Raw genomic sequence first — 16,204 nt, forward strand, 5'->3', positions numbered from 1 at the left:
TCTATATCAGCATAACAAATTAGACCTACTACTACCGTACATGTGTATTTTGGTAGATTATAATTGTTCACTACTGTGATTATACTACTTCATTTTAGAGATGGGCTTAGATCTAAATTTGAACATGCACAAATTTGAATCTGGATCTTAAATTTACAGTTTTGGCCCATCTCTATAGCATAGGTTGAGGGTATATAGCAGCAAATGTACTTCACATAACTGAATAATCCTTCAAAGTTAGAGAAATAGTTTGGGGAAGAGAGCAGTTTTTTTCCAAATGTGTCTGTGCACTAGCTGCAAAATGTTTGAGACAGGTGGATTTATTGTAGAAATTGATACTGTGGACAACTCGCTGCAGACATAAGGGCTCGATTTATTTTCATTACGTTCTGAGGTGCTAATACTGTAGTAATTTAACAACCCATACTGCAGCTATTTTCCATCTGTCATATTAATTAAGGGGTTGTAGGTCAAAAAGTGGTGGTGGTGGTTTGCTGCCTCAGTGCAAATATTAATAGACTTTTATATCATTGTGGAGTATGAAATGAAATCTTCACAGAAAAATCTAGAAATCATGAACTAGAGCAGTGAATTAGCTGCTCACTATGTAGCCATTACCGTAAGGTGTAGAGAAATTTAAAATATGCCTTAACTGCTTTTTCCTCTTCCCTTTTCACTACCTGGTAACAATATTTCAGTCCTCAGATTCCTCTTGGAAAGACAATGAGTCAATAGACCCATCCCAGCAGGTAGGACATCTTGGTTGGGGAACATTTAATTAAGCTAATACTAAAATACGCAATTCCCAGGAAAGGAAAGCTCTGACACTTGATAAGGAACTATCCAACAGCTCATAGATGTTAAGGCCAGAAGGGACCATCATAATCATCTAGTCTTGCCTCCTGCACATTGCAGACCACAGAACCTCACGCACTCACTCCTGTAATAGACCCATAACCTCTGACTGAGTTACTGAAGTCCTCAAATCATGATCTGGAGACTTCAAGTTACAGAGAATCCACCATTTACACTAATTTAAACCTGCAAGTGCCCCATGCTGCAGAGGAAGGAAAAAAAAACCCTCTCTGCCCATCTGGCCTGGGAGAAAATTCCTTCCTGACCACAAATACGGTGATCAGTTAAACTCTGAGCATGTGGGCAAGACCCAGCTGCCAGATACCTGGGAAGGACTTCTCTGCAGTAACTCAGAGCCCACGCCATCTAGTGTCTCATCACCGTCCGTTGGAGATATGCTGTGAGCCGTCGCAGACTGACTACATGCCATTGTAGGCAGTCTCATCATACCATCCCCTCCGTTAACTTATCAAGCTCAGTCTTGAAGCCAGTTGGGGTTTTTTTGCCCCCACTGCTCCCCTTGGAAGGCTGTTCCAGAACTTCACTCCTCTGATGGTTAGAAACCTTTGTCTAATTTCAAGCCTAAACTTAGTGTTGGCTAGTCTATATCCATTTGTTCTTGTGTCAACATTTGTGCTTAACGTAAGTAACTTCTCCCTCTCCCTGATATTTATCTCTCTGATGTATTTGTAGAGAACAATCATATTTGCCCCCAGACTTCTTTTGGTTAAACTAAACGTGCCAAGTTCTTTGGGTTTCCTCTCATAAGGTAAGTTTTCCATTCCTCTGATCATCCAGTTTGAATTAATCTATCTTGAACATGGGAGATCAGAACCGCACACAGTACTCCAGATGAGGTCTCACCAGTGCCTTCTATAATGGTACTAACACTTCCCTGACTCTACTGGAAATACCTTGTCTGATGCATCCTATGACTGAATTAGCCTTTTTCATGGCTGCATCACATTGGTGGCTCATGGTCATCCTGTGATCGACCAATACAACCAGGTCAGTCTTGTCCTCTATCGCTTCCAACTGATACGTCCCCAGTTTATGGCAAAAATTCTTGTTAGTCCCTAAATCCATGACCTTGCACTTTGCACTATTAAATTTCACCCTATGATGTTATCTGATTAAAATATGACTGTGCAAACCATTGTTGTTACCACTTTTATATAATTGCAGCGGATCGTATACAAAGTATGACACATGGCCAGAAAGGGTTAAGCAGCTTGCAGGCTAAATAAACCAAAGTCAACCTTTAGAGACATATTAGAAGAGTATGTAAATGGTAATTAGGGCCATTCCATGGTAGATAGGCTAGAATTTTGAAATACAATTAGTATCACCTCTAATTTCTAACAATACAGGTTTGCATGTGTGTACTTGTATCTTGTTAAGATGTTAGCCATGTAAACAGACTGTTCCTATCTGTCACTATAGCTATTAATTCAGAGATCAAAAGAAAATATTAACATTTAGATAAATATTGGGTGCAATAATGTCGTTGCCAATATGTCTCTTTAAAGTTTGTGATAAACTGCTTTATGGATAAATTGCCTTATGTTAATTTGGTAGCTAATTACCGGTGATTCTTAGGAAATAGACCTATTTCAAAGTTGCCCTGATTGTCTATAGTGTGCCGAAGGACTCCGAGCTGTCAAAGAAGACCTGGAACTGTATATAAACCCCTTTGGTCTTGATCCTTTTTATCTCAGACCCGCTTCATGCAGGGGAAGCTTGAGTCAAAAGGTTGAGATCTCCAGAATCCCAATCTGGAATCCCCCTGAACACAAACATTGGACTATAACCTATGAACTAATTCTGAAAGAACTCTTTGCAACTACAAAGCTCACCATCTCTGCTATGAATCTGAATCTCAAGAATTGTACTCATGTCTGTATGTAAACTGATCTTTTAACCAATACCCTCTTTTTACTTTTTTAAAAATAAATTTTAGTTTAGTTAATAAGAATTGGCTGTAAGCGTGTATTTGGGTAAGATCTGGAATATTCATTACCCTGGGTGATAATGTGTCCGATCCTTTGGGATTGATAGAACTTTCTTATATGGTGAATAAGATTTTCAGTAATCCTCATCATATTTGACTTGGGTGTCTGGGTGGAGTCCTGAGGCTGGGTTACTTTAAGGCAGCGTTGGGAACCTGCTGCCCGCGGGCCACACGGAGCCCATCAGGGTGATCTGCTGGTGGGCCGCGGGACAGTTTGTTTACGTCGACCATCCACAGGTGCGGCTACCCACAGCATTTTTTTTGTCTAACATCAGTTACCTCCTCAAAAGAGGAGATCAGGTTGGTCTGGCATGATCTACCTTTTGTAAAACCACGTTGTATTTTATCCCAGTTACCTCTGTCCTTAACTACATTCTTTTTCAAAATTTGTTCCAAGACCTTGCATACAACTGTGGTCAGACTAACAGGGCTGTAGTTTCCTGGATCACTTTTTTCCTTTCCTAAAAATGGGTGCTCTATTAGCAATTCTCCAGTCATAGGGTACGATCCTGAAGTTTGCAGATTCACTAAAAACCCCTGCAATTAGGCTTGCTGGTAGTTTCTCAAAACAAAGACTCCCATGATTTACTCATGGATGAGACTTCCATTTCTTAGGCCATGTCCACACTAGCACTTGTGTCAGCAAAGCTTTTGTTACTCAGGGATGTGAAAAAAATACCTTCCTGACTGACATAAATTTTGCCAGCATAAGTGGTTGCGTACACAGCGCTATGTCAGTGGGAATCGCTCTCCCATTGACACAGCTACTGCTGCTCTTTGAGCTTGTTTTATAATGTTGACGGGAGAGCTCTGTCCTGTTGGCATAACATGGCTATGTGAGCAATCTTACAGAGGCACGGCTGTATCGGTACAGCTGTGCCGCTGTAAGCTTGTAAGTGTAGACCTGGTCCCAGTCTAGCTAAGGAGAATGCCTGCCAGGTGACAGACAAGAGTAAGTGATCCTTATAGAAATAACTTGCTTGTGACCCAAGAAATTTTGAGGTCAAACCCCCTGGTACCTCAAGAAGCTTATATATCTCTATATAGTAGCAAAATCTTTCACCTTAACTTATAACTTGTTTGCCTTGTGAATCAGACACCTTTCTCTGTGTGAATAATCTGTCTTGTTCCTCTAATGTAATGCCTCATATCCTGTGATAAACCTGGAAAAATGTGAAGTACAGAGTTTTAGGTACAATCAAAGTTCATGGGTTGTCCACTAGATTTAGAAGACTATGAAGGATTTTGTTTGTTTTCCCTGTACTTTATTGTTGGACCCTAGAAATGATAATTCTGTAGTACAAAAAGGAAGTTTAAAAGGTATAATCACCTAACCAGGGCATAACTTTGGCATATTAAGATAAATTGTTTAAGAGGAATTCTATTTAATACAACTAATAATGAAATACAGGCCATGAAATGAATCAAATCCTCAGACTAAAAGAAGCGTTGAAAAAATTTGCTATATACTGGCACCAGCTACTGGATCTCAACAGAAGTAGCAGAGAAACTGAGATAGCTGAAAACCATTTGGCCAGTGGCCAACAGGAATTCTCTCCACCTCTTGCAGGCTGTTGGTACCCTCTAGAGTAATGTTTCTTGACCCTGGCATGCATGCAAATGCAGATGTAGATTATTGATATGGTAAAAAATATGATTTGAAATGGTATGAGTGGGATATTCCCATTGGAAATCAGGAGCATTATATGGAAAAATTCCACCCAGATTGAGAGAGATTTGCAATCCTGGTGGAAAATGGTAAATACTAGCTAGGATAAAGGATTTGAAGAAATCACTGTATTTGTTTTACTAATGTTACAAGCAGAAATAAGGTGGGTTTTCACCAGTGTAGCCTTGGGCCTTGATATTAGTTACACAGTGATGGAGGGAGTTGGATTACAGCATATGGGTAATAAAAAAGGCTCAGGAGTGGAAGACAATAGAATTGGGAGCATACTTAGAAGAATTTGGGATTGGATATGAATGTACCACAAATATCTTGCAGACACAGGATATGTGTTTAGAAATAATAGAGGGAAAATGTTATGTTGTTAATTCATTTGTAAATTGTGTATGTGGGTGATGATTGTGTATGTTTTAGAAGTTGGTGCCCGGTGTTTGTAATTAATTATGAGTGTTATGTACCTCATAGCCCCTGTGAAGATAGATGTTTTTGCCATTTTGTAGTTATTAAAGGATGTGATTTTAAATTTTAAGTGCCTGAGTTGAAATATACCCATTTAGAAGTGAAATATACATTGTATTTAAATGTAATACCTGTACTCATTGTAATAAAATTAATTGTTTTGCAGATACTATTTTAGCATTCTCTTTTGAGGAATTATTTATATGTTGCAAAACGTGAGGCATGCACGATTATGGTTGCTGTCCATCATTCTACCAATGAGATTAAATAAGTAATTAACAAAGTTAGCAAAGTTCTGGAATACAAATTGCCATGGGGGACCATCCCAACAATATTTCCCACAATGGGGATCTTTAATCTGGTTTTACATTCAATTGTGGTGATTTTGGTGTTTCAGATAGTGGTGGCTCTCTCGTTTCTGGTGCTGACATGCTGGATTTGAAGGAAGATTGATTGATTACAAAGCCTGCATTTTTGCAAACCATGGATACTCCCCGAGGGAATCTACATGAGGTCTGGTCTATAATGAGGCAGAATCAGGGTGAAAACTGAGAGTGCCTGCGAGAAGATTATTGCTCGGTCTCGGTCGAGAGCCTTGAGCCTGTGCTGGGCTTCATTAGTAACCCACTGAAATCGGGGTGTGTGTGTGCGTGCAGATCTTAATATTAAAGCTATATAATCTGCAAGAAGAGGAATGTTGCCTTGGAATTTGATAGTCCTGCGTGTAACCCAGAACATGACAGTACTGCAGTCAGTCATTTTGTATGTGCAGCCACTGCTAGCTGAAAACCAAACATCAGACAGCTAGGAATAATCTTAGGCCTTTGTGAGACAGTCAGGTAGCTGCATATTCGCAGTTTGTTAATCAGAATGGGAGGGTGGGATAAAAAGTTATGGAGGAAAGTGAGTGAATAGTGACCTTGGTTTTAGGTGCCCCTGACATATTGTTTGTTATGGCTAGAAATACTAGAAATGTTTTGAGATAATGAGTAGTTTGTTGAAATTAGGCGAATTTAGTGACCCAGTAGAGGTTATTATGATGACCCACTAGGAGTCACTATAGATTATGGGTCTTGTTAGAGTTAGCTCTAAAAGTAAATACCTTGAGCAGTCTGAGGGAGCTTTTCTTCAGGACAGGAGCTGACATCTAAATTCTGACATTCTAGAGCTGACATTCTAAATCAGCTGGACGGAAAGAGGGCCTCTGGAAGTCTAGATGGTGATTACTCAAACCATCTCAGACTGTGGGGAACTTATATCTGGGATGTCCTAAAACTATTTCTTATGTCTGTGTGTGCTTAGTATCTAATAAATCATAAAAAGAAAAGGAGTACTTGTGGCACCTTAGAGACTAACCAATTTATCTAAGCATAAGCTTTCGTGAGCTACAGCTCGCTTCATCGGATGCATACTGTGGAAAATACAGAAGATGCTTTTATACACACAAACCTGGATTTGTGCTGGAAATGGCCCACCTTGATTATCATACACATCGTAAGGAGAGTGATCACTTTATATAAGCTATTACCAGCAGGAGAGTGGGGTGGGGGGAGAGAAAACCTTTTGTAGTGATAAACACCCATTTTTTTCATGATTTGTATGTATAAAAACAAACATCTTCTGTATTTTCCACAGTATGCATCCGGTGAAGTGAGCTGTAGCTCACGAAAGCTTATGCTCAAATAAATTGGTTAGTCTCTAAAGTGCCACAAGTACTCCTTTTCTTTTTATGAAAAAAAGGGTGTTTATCACTACAAACGGTTTTCTCTCCCCCCACCCTACTCTCCTGCTGGTAATAGTTTATCTAAAGTGATCACTCTCCTTACAAAGCTCACGAAAGCTTATGCTCAAATAAATTGGTTAGTCTCTAAGGTGCCACAAGTACTCCTTTTCTTTTTGCGAATACAGACTAACACGACCGTTACTCTGAAACCTAATAAATCATAGTTTTAGATAAGAACATGCTTACTTGTATTAATCATTTATCAGACAGAATTGCTGTGTTCCCATTGATTTATTCCTGACACCACCTGGAGTGAAACAGTTAAGTTACCACTCTTTTTTGGGTTCTGAAAATCCCAGGTAGCACATGTAAGTGTCAGACCTCTTTCCCTTAGCTGTACTTCTATACCCCATGAATGTTAGGGTTCCCTGTTTTTTATAGGGTGTTCATAGTTCCTCTTATTCTCATTAGCGTCTATTCACAACATGTACCCTGCATTCAGGTCAGCCACTTAAAGATGTTACAATAAGGTATCTCATAGTCTTGGTCAATACATTGCAGTCAATTGCAATCCACTTTTCTGTAACATCACCTATTGGCACTTCTTTACAGTAATCTTATGATCTTACTGGTATAGGGTTATTTCTCCGTCACCTACTCATGTCAAGCATTAAGCCTAAAGCCTAATATGGCTAAGCTAAAATTTTACAAGGTTCAGCCTGTAGGTCTTGCATTTCAGCCATGCTTTATGTATACCTAAAACATAAATCACTCCTAAATACTTATCAATCTTATACTTCTATAATCCTACAGTTTAAATCTATTAGCATACATTGATTATATATGAAATAGCATGTGAATTGACCATAAGATCACATAGCACAAAGATAAATGGATGATAAAATGAACTAATTGGCTATAGGACATAAGGCCTGAAGCATGAAGTTTAAAGCTAATCTCTATCAGTAATCAGGATGACACCTAAAGTGGAAGGCAGGTAATCCCACATCAGTCTGCTGTTCCTTTCAAGCATCTGATACTGGCTACTGCCAGAGACAGGATACTGGACTAAGTGGATGTTGGGTTGATCCAGTCTGGGAATTCCTACATACCTATTATTTGTGGGTTCTTATGAAGAACCAGTTCCAGGCTAAAGCTGCCCTCTCTCAGCAGTGAATGCACTCTGGTATACTGGCTGCCACTGGCCAGGGGGATGCAATTTGGATGGCTGTTCTGACTTATGCTAAATGAGTTGGTCCTCTCTGCTGAGTTCCAAGTGTTCACAAAAGCAGCATTGCAGTTGACCCCCTTGTCGTCAGATTCAGCATTTAAATGAATGAGTACTATCTTCTGCATCAAAGACAGACCTACTGGATTAGGGTTTCCGTTTTGCTGTATGTGCTGCACCTGTTCTGTCGATAGAATTTTACTCTAGTACCACACTGTTTCAAACTGCTGTAGAATGACTTATACCATAGGTACAAGCCTCATGGTACAAACATCATTTTAATACAACAGGAAGCATATTCAGATCCAGTCCTTAGTGCATTAAATTTGCCAAATCATTTGACAATCTGCTCCCCCCCGCACCCCCCCGGTTAGATTCACAAGGGGGTTTAGGAGGTGACAATCCTGGGAATTGAAGTTGGGTCTCCCATATTCCAGGTGAGTGCCCTAATCACCAGACTACAGAGTCATTCTGGCTCTCTTTGGTCCAATGACTATTCAAGTACTTTATATAAAGTGGAACAGCTGCAACAAGAAAGGTGGAGAGAGATCTACCCCAGAGTATCCTATATCCCTATGGTATAGACCCTTACACGGGAAGGGGGCAGCCTGGACTGAAGCTCCTGCTGTAAAGGAGGAATTTGAACCTGGATCTCCCACATTCTGGATGAGGGGCCTAACCACTTGACCGTTTAGTATGGGGGAATAGGGAAGGGAAGGCAACACTACAACCACTTCCTCTTCCTCTGGTTTTGTGAATCTAGTCCTTCATTTCCTTTGCTTTTATTTAAAAAAGGTTAAAATTGCCCCAAAACAAATTACTTCAGGTTGTATGAAACATTTCATTTGACCTGAATTCATTTTCTGAAATTAGAACTACCAGGGAACTTAAAAATATTATTCACTTAGCTCTAGTGTTGGAAGTATGAGTCACTGGAGGGTTGAGTTTGAGCTCCCAGGGGAACCCTCTTCACAGGGATTTTCACCCTACCTCAGCACGCTTCTCTGGTGTTTGTTAGGATAACTTTGTGAGGTGGCTGGAGAAAAGATTCAGACACTGCTAGTTATGCAAGCATACTCCACTCACGGTTATGGCAAGTGTAGAATTTTAAATCCAAATGGAGTTGAAATGATTTGGAACTTCACACTTTTCACAGTTCTAGTGCAGGGGTAGAGATAATTTTTTATCTTGCTGCTGAAGTAGAGAGAGACTCTTTATCAGTATATTGCACAGAAGCACACAATGACTTGCTACAAGTGTTCAGAATTTAAAAGGAATATTTCAGCAATCCTCATTAAGGACTGCAGTACTACCAAGCCTCAAGGGGCTGAGTGCTTGACTTGGTTTAAGTTCCTGTCACACGGGGATTTGTTCACTGGTTAGACACTAATAATGTGCTGGAGTATGAAAATTACTTTTAAAGCAGTAATAAGAAAAACCTTCTAGCCTTCCAGATGCTTTTGCATTTGAAAGAGCCTCATTCTGAAAAAAGCAATATAAAAATGTGTTTTAGGCTTTTTATAACCTTTTCAAATGGTATACAATGAATATATAAAAATGAAAATAAGGATTTAGAATTCCATGTCTGTCTTGCAATTCCCATTCATTTCTCTCTATTGTTCTCATTTCAAGGCTGTTGTATGTGAATAGTGTGTCCCCTAATGTTTTGGGACTTCAAGTGAATTTATTGTGGAGCTGAGGTTTCTGCTCTGGTTACTGGAATACGTGTCTGTGTGCAAGCATGTGAATTGTGGTTGTCTTAGTGCCAGTGGCTGAAGAAGACTGAAACGGGATGGAGAATTCTCACTGCATCAGTGTGGTGTTTAGATGTTCCTTGTAATTATTAGAATTGGGAGCCCTGGCTGTTGGGAGTCTGAAAGGACAGGAAACAGGAAGGAGGGGGGAGGAGTTGAGAAGCTGGGAGAGAGCTGGGAGAGGGTGCAGCAGCAGCTTGGTAAAGAGGTTTCCACTTTGAAAATAAAGTCCTGTTGAAGCTTATTAGTACCTTGTCTGGTTGATACAACAATCAGCCAAGCAGGAGGTGGAACTGTTGAAGCACTGCTCAATCAAGCAAGAAAGGGGAGGAGAATTTTGGCAAGAGTGGGGAGCCTTGCTTTACTTTTCTGACCCCACACTCTGCTTTATTTTAACCCCTGCTTAACTGGAGATATCCATGCTGCTTAGTGGTTATAGTTGTGGGTTTTGCACCTAAATGTCCTTAAATCTAATAAAATGAAATTATATTTGTGGGAATGTATATTTACATGCACATGACAGTCCATACATTGCAAGACTGCCTGATCAAAGCTATTGAAAATAACACTCATGTTCTTCATAACCCTGCTTATGTCCTTTTTGGTTTAGTTGAGTATGTTTTGCCAGCCAACCAATCATCTTTTAATTGTTTTCTTAAATGGGTAGCTATATATTCTCATTACTATTTTATTGGGAATTGACATAAGGGTCATTTTCTAAATGAATAAGTTTGGATGATACCTGCAACTAACTTGACTGACTTGGGCCTAGTTGTCACAGGTGTAGTGTTGTCCTATTGACCTTGTTAAGCAAACTTGCTTGCAGATGCATAGGACAAAGGAAACGTTTTGACCACAGATGGGCTTAAATTGTCGGACATAGAATGTGCTACCAAGAGAAAATTTGAGAAAAAGAAGAAAAAACCTTATAAAGAGTTAGGGGTAAGAGTTACCAGGTCAAATATGCCTGATCAGTTTGTCATCAGTGGTAACAAAACATTCAAGTGCTATCCCTGTGGGTGCTTCACTTCAGATGTCGGTGCATCCCAGTGCTGCTGATTGGAGATTTTTCGATAGCAGTGCTCAGTGGCTGTCTCACGGTACCGTTGGCACTTCAACTAGTGCTCGCAGGGCCTGACCCCCTCAGTTCCTTCTCAACCGTCCTCGGCTGCAGATGGAGCCCCAACAGCAGTGTCAGAAAATAACCTAGAATAGATTTAAAATAGTTGTTAAGTTGTAGTTCTAATAGAAGAAAAAAAAAAAACCTTGGAAATTCCCCTCCATTTCTCTATTTAGCTGAACAAAAGTGAATAACAATAATGTCAGGCTTGCCTGGATTTAAAAGATGCACTTTGTGCAAAGACATTATGCCTGTCTCTGATGACACTCGCAGTGCATCCGTTGCTTAAGGGAGGCGCACACTCCTCAAAAATGCACCCATTGCAGCAACCTCATAGCCAGAGCGAGGAGGAAATGGGATCTCAGACTTAGTGATCCTTATGGAAAAATCCCTAACGGGGATTTTCCAGAGTCTGGAAAAACCCCAATGGGGGACTCTCCATGCGCCTCCTTCCTGGACAGAGAGGGTACCCTTTCCTCCAGAAAATCGAGAAAGAGGAAAACCTCTCTTGCACACGGAGAACCATTCAAGAGAAAACTTGGAGATCGCTACTTGGAGAAAACTTGGAGATCTGTGGAGATCGCTACCCTTGGTGCCGACAGCCAGCAGACTGAGCATATTAAATGCTCCGGGCACCTCCAGCACCGTCTGCACCAGGACCGCAGCCGCTAGGTACATTCGATTTTGGAGTACATGTTGCATTTGAAACACGTGGGGTTATCTATTAGTTCACTTTGGGTACACCTCACAGCCATAGCTGCTTTCATCCACAAGATAGATGGTTTCTCAGCCTTCATGCACCTGATTACGAAAAGCTTCCTTGGAGGCATTCAGAACCCTGTATCCTGAAATCTGCAACCCTACACCAGCATGGTGCCTACACCTAGTCCTCAGAGGCCTTACTAGAGCCCCTTTTGAACCACTTGCTACCTGCTCTCTACTACGTTTATCAACGAAGGTAGTGTTCCTAGTCACGATCACCTCAGCACATAGAATGGGTGAAATTGGGGTACCCATGGCCCATCCTCCTTGTACCATATTCTTTAAAAACAAAATGACTATGCAACCACACCCTAAGTTCATACTGAAGATACTTTCATCATTCCATCTCAATCAACCTATCCATCTACCTGCATTTTACACTAAGCCACATGCATCTACACAGGAATCTATTCTCCACGCTCTAGAGTATCAGTTAGAACTTTTTTTCTCACTACTCTCCATATGAATACACAGCTGGCAAAAATAGCTGGCTCCATTGCCCACTTTGTAAATCCTTCATTTGCTAATTGTCATGACATGGAAATCATGATACACCCACCCTCTTAAAGCAATTTCTAAAGTAACGGTGAGGTTAGGTGCTTATATCTTTCAATGGTCAGTGACTCAGGAGGTCCTTTTCAGTCTTCTATCCTATGCAGTGTTCTTTCTGTCTTGTGCCATATAATTAACGGCAAATCTATAGTGCACCAACATTTAGAAATCAAACAACCCCCAATAAATTCTCTTAAATATAGTGGATATAGGCCGTACATTCTTTGATGATTATTTTTATATACAAGTAATTCACATCTTTTAAGATTACAACAAAAGAGATGATATTTTGAAGGCACAAGACTGATTATTCATATAAAGAAAGACAGAGTCTTTGATTCATAAAGCAAACTCATTTGCTGCTTTGTATCTCGGGGGAAAGCTACTGGGTTTGAATTTCATAGAGTACCATGAAGTTTGACCTCTAGGACTTCTACTTTTTAGTAAAGAACAAAGAAATAGAAGTTATTCTTTAAACAGTTTATTTCACTGTCAGCCCCAGTGAGTTCCACATACACAGACGAGAAGGAGGAAAATCTATCCACATGCAAATCATGAGAAGTTTTTGTCATGTGGACTTCAACCTGAGTTTATCAGGTATCTCTCACTTTGAGATGTCTGCCTCCCATTGTTTAAGTTCCTTGAGGAGTACCTCATGTTTGGAACACCTGATTACAGGAATCCTGATCACTATGGAGAGGGGAATAAGGTGATTGCCTCCTGATTATGTAAGCAGAGAGAGCACTATAACTGTTAACCATCTATTTCCAGGGCGTACTTGACAACTATATTTATTACAACAAGCTTAAACTTAACTATGTGCTTAAGTGATTTGCTGAATCAGGGTCCTAATTACCACCACAGTTCCCTTTCTTCCCTTTCTAAAATATTGGGTTAGGAAAATTGAAAGCCCAATTTATTGTATCCAAAAGGGTCTGCAAACTTCAGTGATATTAAATACACACTTTATAGGCCTATGGCAAGTTGAATTTTCTAAAACCTACCCACATTTGCTTTGCAGCTGCATAAAGGTTTTTAGAACTGTGCAGGGTGAAAACAGTTACTTATGTGGGTCTCCATCTCTGTTTGGCTTTCCATCAGAATTGCAGGAAATATATTAAAAGCCTCCATGCCTTGGCTAACTTTTAAAACTAAAAGCTTTTTCTGAGTGGTGAATTCAGATCTATGATCTTCTGTGGTCTCCACATTGTGAAAGCTCTTGAATCCTTCCTAATGAAAGGAGCCAATAATCACAACAGGTAATTGCTTATTGGCTCTGAAGGGAGAGGAAATGGGAATAATAATGTAGCATAAAATATTTAGACTACTAATAATATATTGATGTTCTGCTTAGGTATTAGTGGTTACTGGAAGAAAATACACAAATCTTAAAATAGAAACCTGAGTATGATTTGTTTTGCTAACTTTTTGTTACTTAGAAAGTTATAAATTGCATGGTTAACTAATTGAATTATGGAATGTTTGTTGTGCCAGTTATTCTTTGCAGCAGCTGTAAATTACCTGCCTTCAATTATGCCTCTGGCAAAATATGTTTTTACCCTATTCTCCATTTGCTTAATTTGTTAAGCTACTGGCCTTTATTCTTCTGGTATTTCTGTGGATTCCTTTAATTTGCTTATGTAAAGAGAAAGTGCTGAGAAAATGAACATGAAATTTTAATGCAAGTGACAGCGTTCTCTAAGGTTAATGTGAGTTAGCATATCTGATTAAGAGAATAGATGTAAAAACCAGTTCTGTGTCCAAGAACAAATGCTTGCAAATTATTATTTCTCAGATGATATTTAGCACTTTTATATAGTCCTTTTCCTCAATATATTGCAAAATTCTTTGAGGAGGGCAGTGTCATTATCCCCATTTTACAGATAGGAAAGCCGAGGTATAGAGGTTCAGTGACTTGCCAATGGTTAGTGGCAGTGCAGTGAATAGAGCTCAGATCTAGCCTCCAGGCCACACTGCTTCATTATGACTTTTTTGTACTGAAAAGATACAAAATTCAGTTAATAAGGAATGAAGATACTCAGGGATCCTCTAATGAAGTTGATGTATTAAACCTAGTGCTGTGAGTTCATGACTTTTTTTGGCTGAAGCAAAAAATTCCACTCCCTCAAACTTAGTTTCAGGTAGACTCAAAATGGATTTTTTTTCTTTTTCAATAATTTCCCTCCTCTTCCCCCCCCCCCCCCCCGCCCATTTCACTTCAGTTTGAATTTACTGTTTGACTTGAAATGGCACATTTCATTATTTTCATTTCATTTGGGGGAGTTTTACCTTTTAAAATAAATAACCCTTACAAATAATATTGTAAGCAATGTTTCAACTTTTCAAAAATGTATATTTTTCAGCGGTGACTACTTGCTGAATTGTACCTGAATTTGTGAATTGTTTCAACTGACACGAAACTGCATTTTTGGATGAATAAACTATTTGTCTGAAAAATGTTGCACAGCTCTAATTGAGCCAGCCTAACACAGAGTTGTAAACGTTTTTCCCCACATTGTGTAATATCATTCCTAAAACATCTGTTCAGAACACAGAAATGTGTCAGCACCTCCAAGGATTCAGTATCATTCAAAAATATTGCCATTGTCCCAGTGTGGTTCCTGAAAGGGTGCTACTTCATTGTGTGCTTAAAAAAAGCTAGCTGCTTCTAGCTATGTAGTTGGATGGTCAGTAATAATGATGGAAATACCCAAATTTTCACATTGATATAAAATACCTGCAGTGTGTCTGTGTTCCTATACTGGAGCAGGCATTGCAGTTTGTGATATATTGTTAGCCAGAAAACTTTAAAAATAATGATTGAAACTTCAGCTGCATTTAAAATCAGGTGCTCTGTGTCATTGCCATATCCTACATTTGACATGAGCTGATGGAATTGATAGAGAGTGCTGCAAAATGAAGTGACATGCAACAGTGCATTGCAGGAGAAGAATGTAGAGATGCTACCTAAAATATGATTAACATAACTTTTATTTTTTTGTAAAAAAATGCTTTACAGGTTTTTCTGTTAACATCAAGGTATAGCACGTGGCCTATCGTGAAAGAAATAATGTATACAGGAATAAATGGCTACATCATCGGGCTCAACGGGTAGTGATAAATGTCTATTTGGCAGCCGGTATCAAATGGAGTGCCCCAAGGATCGGTCTTGGTTTTGTTCAGTATCTTCATTAATGATCTGGAAAATGGCATGGACTGCACCCTCAGCAAGTTTGCAGACGACACTAAACTGAGAGGAGTGGTAGATACGCTGGAGGGTAGGGATAGGATACGGAGGGACCTAGACAAATTAGAGCATTGGGCCAAAAGAAATCTGATGAGGTTCAACAAGGACAAGTGCAGAGCCCTGAACTTAGAACGGAAGAATTCTATGCACTGCTACAGACTAGGGACCGAGTGGCTAGACCTCAGTTCTGCAGAAAAGGACCTACGGGTTTCAGTGGATGAGAAGCTGGATATAGTCAACAGTGTGCCCTTGTTGCCAAGAAGGCTAACAGCATTTTGGGCTGTATAAGTAGGAGCATTGCCAGCAGATCGAGGGACGTGATCATTCCCCTCTAGTTGGCATTGGTGAGGCCTCATCTGGAGTACTGTGTCCAGTTTTGGGCCCCACACTACAAGAAGGATGTGGAAAAATTGGAAAGAGTCCAGAGGAGGGCAACAAAAATGATTAGGGGGCTGGAGCACATGATTTATGAGGAGAGGCTGAGGGAACTGGGATTGTTTAGTCTATGGAAGAGAAGAATGAGGGGGGGATTTGATACCTGCTTTCAACTACCTGAAAGGGGGTTCCAAAGAGGATGGATCTAGACTGTTCTCAGTGGTAATAGATGACAGAACAAGGAGTAATGGTCTCAAGTTGCAGTAGGGGAGGTTTAGGTTGGATATTAGGAAAAACTTTTTCACTAGGAGGGTGGTGAAGCACTGGAATGGGTTACCTAGGGAGGTGGTGAAATCTCCTTCCTTTGAGGTTTTTAAGGTCAGGCTTGACAAAGCCCTGGCTGGGATGATTTAGTTGGGGATTGGTCCTGC

The sequence above is a fragment of the Chelonia mydas genome, chromosome 7 (genome assembly GCF_015237465.2).
Source record: "Chelonia mydas isolate rCheMyd1 chromosome 7, rCheMyd1.pri.v2, whole genome shotgun sequence".
Lineage (NCBI taxonomy): Eukaryota > Metazoa > Chordata > Testudines > Cheloniidae > Chelonia > Chelonia mydas.